General features: G+C 41.4%; 1 long non-coding RNA gene across 1 annotated transcript; it reads left to right on the forward strand.

Moving 5' to 3' along the window:
* Window positions 1–2,063: 2,063 nt before the first annotated feature.
* Window positions 2,064–3,200, forward strand: LOC128290154 (uncharacterized). Its single transcript, XR_008279794.1, has 2 exons — window positions 2,064–2,179; window positions 2,904–3,200. It is a non-coding gene; the product is annotated as an uncharacterized LOC128290154 (long non-coding RNA).
* The last annotated feature ends 4,795 nt before the right edge of the window (window positions 3,201–7,995 follow it).

Raw genomic sequence — 7,995 nt, forward strand, 5'->3', positions numbered from 1 at the left:
ATAAAAGCTCATGAACCTTCACAAAGATCCCTCCTCATCTTAACTAGTGACATTAATATGGTGTTGTGAGAAACTCCTTAAAGTAACTAAATAATTGTCTTTCCATCCTAATGATAGACCTCCCTTGGACCCTATAGCCCCCACATCGATGCCATTGCCAAAACCACACTTCCTTCGAACACCTTCCATTCATTTAGCACTAATTTTTGTTTCTATGAGAAACAAAAGTCGAGGAGAAACATCTTTCAGTTTTATCCAAGAAATGATTAAAAACCCGTGGCTTCCCCAACTCACAGAGATTCCAACTTCAGGTTTTCATTAAATTCGACTGCTTTGCATGAAAGAGCTAGTTGATTTCTCATTATGGTCCCTTCCTACTTCATTCAAAATAATAGATGGTTCCCCCACTAAGCATTGCCTTTTCTTCCCTTCCATTGTCATAAGTGGATCCTCTTCCCCATCCATAGTTAGGTCTATAGGCCCAACGACATTCACGCCTTTGTTTTCCAGCCCATGATCCATAAACTATTTATTATTTGAATCCCTATTTGGCGACATAATTCTAGGCCCTAATAGAATGAGATTGGGATTAAGATATATTTTGTCCATGTTATCCTACCGATGACTCCGCATGCCCCCTCCATCTTGAAGATTACGCCTATTTTCCTCACATTCCATATCCAAATTTCTGCAAATCAAACTACCATATTCATGCAGCCACCAGCTAACCACTACGTTTCTTCTCTTTGCCACCGCATGTGACATCCCAAAATTGACCCTAGTCGGGATGTGGTTTCGGGACCACAAAACTGAGGCATAAAAATAATTTATAATTTATTTTGATGCCTATAATATGTGTTAATTCATGTGTGACATTTTTGATGTTTCGATTTAGAGTTATAAATGTGAATTTCACTAGAAAGGGCCTAGTAGTAAACATTGAAAGTATGATGGGGAAATGTGGGATGACTAGTTGATAATGCATGCAAAAATAAGGATTTGCATGTCAAATTTCCCCTTAACATGAAGTGGCCGCCATGACAAGGAATCATGGGCTAAACATGTCATGAAACATGTTTTGTTGGTGCACTAGGAGAAACAATAAACAAATGAGTATGGGTAATAAAGAAAGAAAAAAAAAAAATGTGTGTGTGTGTGAAACCCCCCTTGCCGTGCATTGTGGAAGAGAAAAGAAAATTTTGTTCATCCATTTTTCTCTTCTTTGGCCGAAAATACTAAGGAAAAGGGAGGATTTTTGCTTCATGCTTGGTTTAGAAGAGAACTAGAAGGAGATTTGGCTATACTTGCATCAAGATTAAGGTATGTTTGAGGTTGTGTCATGAGATTCATGCTTGTTTTGGTTGCTAACTTGATGTGCATGTTAGCCATGGTTCAAATCCTTGTTATGCCATGGAAATGGTATTTGGCCAAGGTGGATTTTGTGTTAATGCCATTGCATGTTAAATATGAAGCTTGTTAATGGTGTATGTGATGGGGGATTGATGGCTCTTGGACTTTCTTTTTAGTATTTTTGAGTGAGACATTAAGTTCTTTGCTTAATCATGACCAAAATGATGGTGTTGTGATGTATTCGGTCATGGTATATCCACAAGTATGATTCATGCATGTTGCATGGTAGGTAAGATTTGAGCTTTGAATATGTGTTTGCACATGATGAATTGGTATGACATATATACTATTTCAAGGTATATATTTGCTTGGGATGATGTTTTCGGTTATGTAGTACATGAGAGATGTGTATTGAGCTACAATATGTAATGCGTTAGTTAGTAAAATGCATGCTGTTTTTGTGTGGTATTAAGTGCATAATCGGCCTCAACATGGGCATGCATATTCGGCCACATGAGGGAAATTGGTGTGCATGCATTCGGTTAGAGGCAAGCATATTGATGCCTATTCTTGGCTTAGAAAATTCGCTAAGAGGAATACTAACTAAGGTGTTGAGTTCGATTCATGATTTTGTACATATGCGACTTTGATGCCTAATGAGTAGATATTTATATATTGGCTAGGCATCTTGAATTCCTCTTCCGATGCTCAAATGATAAAACCAATTTATTTGTTAAATTTAGCTCAAGAAGCTAGAGGTGGAGAATCAAGCAAAGGCAAAGGAAAGATAATCGAGTAGTCGATTGGAAATCGTTTCATCCAATATAAGGTAAGTCATAAAGCATATATTTGGCATTGATTTAAATGATCATAATATATATATGCAATTGTGTTTAATGAATTGATGTGTAAGTGGAAATGTGTGTGTATGGAATGATGCCATTGTTGAATGTATAAAGGTAGTAAAATGCATAACGTATTGGTCTTGGCACTAAGTGTGCGGGTATAAATGGACACGGTGACAAGATTGGCACTAAGTGTCGGATTTAAAATTTGTACAGCACTAAGTGTGCGAATTTGATTATATAGCACTATGTGTGCGAGCTGATTATATAGCACTAAGTGTGCGGACTTATTATATGCTTTTGCATCACTATTGGCACTGAGTGTGCGATATTATCGAGTTGATCACGGACAGCGGATCGGGTAAGTACCTCGAGCTCATGATGAATAGAAAATACGTCCATGCTTGGGGTTGAATTGGTAAGCCTTAAATCTATGTGATGATTGAAATTGTATGGTTGTGCTGGAAAATGAGTTAATGTGTAAAAAATGCTTCGATTATCTTGTTGTGTAGAATATGAAATGTGGATGTATGAATTGGTACGAGATTGGACCGAAAGGTTCGAGGTATTATGGTATGGATTCGATATGGACGAGTACCTAGTTTCATTTGTTGTACATGTAGTAGTAATTTTATCGATTGGATTGACGAATGCTTATGACTTACTGAGTTGTAAACTCACTCGGTGTTTTCTTGTCACCCATTTTAGGTCACTGGGACTCGTACTGTTGTGTGCTCGGAACCGTCGTTGAAGTCATCACACCGGCTGAAATCTTGTGGTATTACTTTTTTTTTGTTGTTGAAGAACATTTGGCATGTATAGGCTATTATATTTTGTCGATTTGTGGGATTGTAAACTTTAAGCCATGTGAAAATGGCCTATGTGGTCGTCGAGTGGGATGCTAGAACCTATAGCCACGAGTCTTAGAAACTCAAATTTTGTTAAGGTGGCCATAATTTGTGTCATGTATGATGGATGATTAAGGCCAAGGAAAAATTCATGAAATTGGCATAGTCTACTGCAGTAACTGTTGCGGACAGCAGCAGTGAGATGAGATTGAAAAATCACTAAAAATAGTATAAGTAGAATTAAATAGTGAGTAAATTATGGAACTGATCCTTGATGAATCTATTTTATATGGACGAAACGAAACGACCATATGAGCAGTATACTGGGAGATATTAAAGTTCTCGTGAGACAGGGCCAGAACGATTTCTGGGTCCCCTGTCGTGACTTTGAAAATTTACCATAAATTATCCAGAAAGAATTAGGAGTCATGCCTTATATGTACAGATTCCATTTTGAGTCTAGTTTCATTAGAAACAAACGGCACCAGTATTAAAGCCCTGTACAGAAAGATATTCAAGTTGTAACGCGCGGAGGTCAGAGCAGTCGATCCCTGTAACATGGGTGACTTTAACTAATAAACTGTACCAATTGGCCCAACCAAAATTCTAAAAATAAATCCATGGATGGATATATGAGTCTAAATTCAGGAAAATTTACGAAACCAGTTTCCGAGTTTTGGAACTCGAGATATGATTTTAAAGGCGACGGTGACGCAGTTTTCCAGCCTGTCCAGAAATGCCAAATTGGTCGGTACTTTAAGAGGATTTGTCTCGTTAACCCCTCGTGTCCGACACGGCGTCGGTCACGAGTTAGGGTGTTACAATTTTATTGGTATCAGAGCTATGGTTTAGTCGGTTCTAGGACTACCATAGCGTGTGAGTCTAGCTATACATGCCAAATTGATAGTGCTTAATAATGTGATGACTTCGACGGTTGAAATTTTTGTTTTAATTAGCGATGGAACCGGGTAGAGAGACCCTTGGCGGATGACGTTGAAAGTGTAGCGGCTGCTCCTGCGCAAGGGACACCGCTGTTGAGCCTCGGTCATCCGCGAATAATCAAAATGAAGGCGAAACAAGCCTTCTTCACTATGATGAATGAGTGGGTCGCATAATATGCCCGAACCAACCCGGCTGTCCAACCATTCCCGAATTTAAACACTCCACCCCAAGAGCCCGCAATGCCTCCGATTCTTGATCCTGTGAGGCTGAGTAAACCACCGTGGACTTGATTAGGAAGCGTGGGGCCGAGGAGTTCAAGGCCATAGTTCTTGATGATGCCGAAAAGGCCGAGTTCGCTCGATAACACCATTAGAGTGTTAGATGAATCATGCACCCCGACGAATGTCTTAAGTGTGCTATATCCTTGTTGCGAGACTCGACTTACTATTGGTGGAGGACTTTAATTTCCATAGTCCCAAATGAACGAGTTACTTGGGATTTCTTCCAATCCAATTTCGAAAGAAATACATTAGTCAACAGTTCATCGATCGAGCGTAAGGAATTCTTGGAACTCAAGCAAGGCGGATGATCAGATCTCGAATCTGAACATGAGTTCGTAAGACTTAGTCGGTATGCTCGGAGTGTGTGGCTGATGAGGTTGCGATGTGCAAAAGATTTGAAGAAGGATTGAATGAAGAGTTAAAGTTACTAGTGGAATTTTGGAGATAAAGGAGTTCGTGACACTAGTCGAACGAGCACGCAAGGCGGAAGAACTTGGGAAGGAGAAGAAGAAGGCTGAATTTGAAGCAAGAGATTACCGTAAAAGATCGACGAGTAAAGCTCCGTTCTCGGCTACAAAGAGGTTCGGGGAGGACACCAAGAAGTCGAGAACGATCATGGGAATTTCCATTAGAACCCGACCATCGACGGACTCGAGCTACTTGATAGCTAGTGTGGGCAATAATCGTCAAGAGAGACCTGAATGCCCCAATGTGGAAGACGACACCTAGGTGAATGTTGGGGTAAGTCTGCATAATAGGGCTGTTATGGATGCGGTTCAAGGACCACTTCATTAGGGATTGCACGAGCTAGATGAGAAGAATAAGATGCAAGGTGCGAGATCTAGTGGGGCGACAGCTAGAGGTAGACCCCGGGGTTTCAGGAGGTAGGGCGGTAATCGAGGGGAGCCACCGTCACGGTTGTTCGATCCGAGACCCGAGCTCCTGCTAGAGCATATGCCATCCGCGCGACGAGGAGGCATCCTCCCCGACGTTATCACCGGTACTTTTACTCTCTTTGATACTAGTGTGATTGCATTGATTGACCCCGCTCTACTCATTCATATGTATGTGAAACTTTAGCATCCAAAGAAGACTCTACCGTTGAGTCTCTCGAGTTCGTAATTCAGTGTCAAACCCTTTGGGTCAATACGTATTCGTTGATAAAGTGTGCAAGAGATGCCCCTAATAATTCGAGAATCTGTTTTCCTACCGATCCGATGCTTTTACCATTTAATGAATTCGATGTTATTCTTGGTATGGATTGGTGACCGTACATGATGCAAAGGTGGATCGCAAAAGGAAAACCATTGATTTGAGGAGTACAAATAATGAGGTAGTCCGAGTCGAGTCTCATCGATTTAAAAGGAGCGCCAATGATGATATCTTCTATGACCGCTCGAGGTGCGTGAAAAGGGTGTGAAACATACCTTGCGTATGTGTTTGGAAGTAAAGAGACGGAAAGGAAACTCGAATCGGTACGATGGTTTGTGAGTATTCAGATGTTTTTCTGAGGAGTTACGGGATTGCCACCGGTTCGAGAAGTGGAATTCGCATCGGTTGTACCGGTACTACGCCGATTTCAATAGCCCCGTGTCGTATGGCATTAACGGAATTAAAGGAATTGAAGGTTCAATTGCAAGAACCGACGGATAGAGGTTTCGCTCGACCGAAGTTTTTCTCCATGGGGCGCTTTGTATTGTTTGTGAAGAAGAAGGACGGAACCATGAGGTTGTGCATCGACTATCGTCAACTCAATAAAGTGACGATAAAGAATAAATATCCATTGCCACGAATTGACGATTTGTTTGATCAATTAAAGGGAGCCTCGGTGTTTTCAAAGATAGATTTGAGGTCGGGTACTATCGGTTGAGGGTCCGAGAATCGGACATACCCAAAACCGCTTTTAGAACGAGGTATGGTCACTACGAATTCTTGGTGATGCCGTTTGGGCTCACCAATGCCCTATGGTGTTTATGGATTTAATGAATAGAATTTTCAGCCATACTTGGATCGGTTCGTAGTTGTATTTATCGATGACATTCGGTCTATTCGAGAGATGAAACCGAGCATCTTTGAACACCGAGGCTAGTGTTGCAAATCTTACGAGATAAGCGATTATCATAAAGTTCAAAATGTGAATTTTGGTTGAAAGAGGTTAGCTTTTGGGGCACGTGGTGTCCGCATCGGTGTCGGGTGGACCCGAACAAAATTCGCCATAGTCGATTGGAAACCACCAAGGAATGTTACCGGGTTAGGAGCTTTTGGGGCTTGCGGTTATTACCGACGATTTGTAAAGGTTTCTCGACAATAGCCACGCCAATGACAAAGCTACTCCAAAAGGATGTTAAGTTTGAATGGACGGAGAAATGTCGAAAAAGTTTCGATCAACCGAAAGCTTATTTGATGAAGCCCCAATTCTAGTGCAACCCGAATCGGGCAAAGAGTTTGTCATTTATAGTGACGCATCCCTACTTGGGTTGGGTTGCGTATTGATGCAAGAAGGGCGAGTTGTGGCCTGTCGTCGAGGCAACTAAAGCCACATGAGAAAAATTATCCGACCCATGATCTCGAATTGGTCGCCATCGTATTCGCCTTAAAGATATGGCGACATTACTTATTTGGTGAGAAGTGCCATGTGTATTCGGATCACAAAAGTCTCAAATATTTGATGACCCAAAGAGACTTGAACTGCGACAAAGGCGATGGCTCGAGTTGTTAAAGGATTATGAGCTCGTCATTGATTATCACCCGGAAGGGCTAATGTGGTTGCGGATGCCTTAAGCGAAATCACTATTTGCTTTATGACGATGAATGTACACTTGTCTATTCTACCCGACAATGTGTTAGTAGCCGAATTGAAGGCCAAACCATTGTTGGCTCATCAAATTCGGGAAGCTCGTAAAGTTGATGAGGAGTTGCTTGCAAAACGAAATTTGAGTGTGTTCGAACAAGGAATCAGAGTTTCAAATTGATGATGACGATTGTTTGAGGTTCAGAAGTCGTCTGTGTGTTCCAAAGAATTCGGAACTTATTTCGATAATTCTAAATGAAGCCCATTGTAGTCGAATGTCAATCCACCCGGGTAGTACTAAAATGTACAATGACCAAAAGCGCCAATTTTGGTGGCCGGTATGAAACGAGACATTTCAATTTGTTTCAAGGTGTCCGATATGTCAACAAGTGAAAGCGGAACATCAAGTGCCATCGGGATTACTTCAGCCGATCATGATACCCGAATGGAAATGGGATCGAGTCACAATGGACTTTGTATCCGGACTGCCATTGTCAGTGAGTAAGAAGGATGCGATTTGGGTCGTTGTCGATAGACTAACTAAGTCGGCTCACTTTATCCCCGTCGTCACGGATTTTCAATGGACAAATTAAGCGGAATTATACGTTTCTCGATTGTGAGATTACACGGGTGCCTATTTCTATCGTGTCGGATAGAGACCCAAGATTTACGTCGCGATTTTGGAAGAAATTGCAAGATGCTTTGGGTACCAAGTGCATTTTAGCACCGCTTTTCATCCCCAAACCGATGGTCAATCCGAACGGATAATTCAAATACTCGAGGATATGTTGAGATGTTGCATCCTTGAGTTTAGTGGTTCATGGGAACGGTATTTACCTTTGATTGAATTCGCCTACAACAATAGCTTTCAATCAAGCATTAAGATGGCGCCTTACGAGGCTTTATACGATCGTAAATGCCGTACCCCATTATTCTGG

Source organism: Gossypium arboreum, chromosome 3 (assembly GCF_025698485.1).
Source record: "Gossypium arboreum isolate Shixiya-1 chromosome 3, ASM2569848v2, whole genome shotgun sequence".
NCBI lineage: Eukaryota > Viridiplantae > Streptophyta > Magnoliopsida > Malvales > Malvaceae > Gossypium > Gossypium arboreum.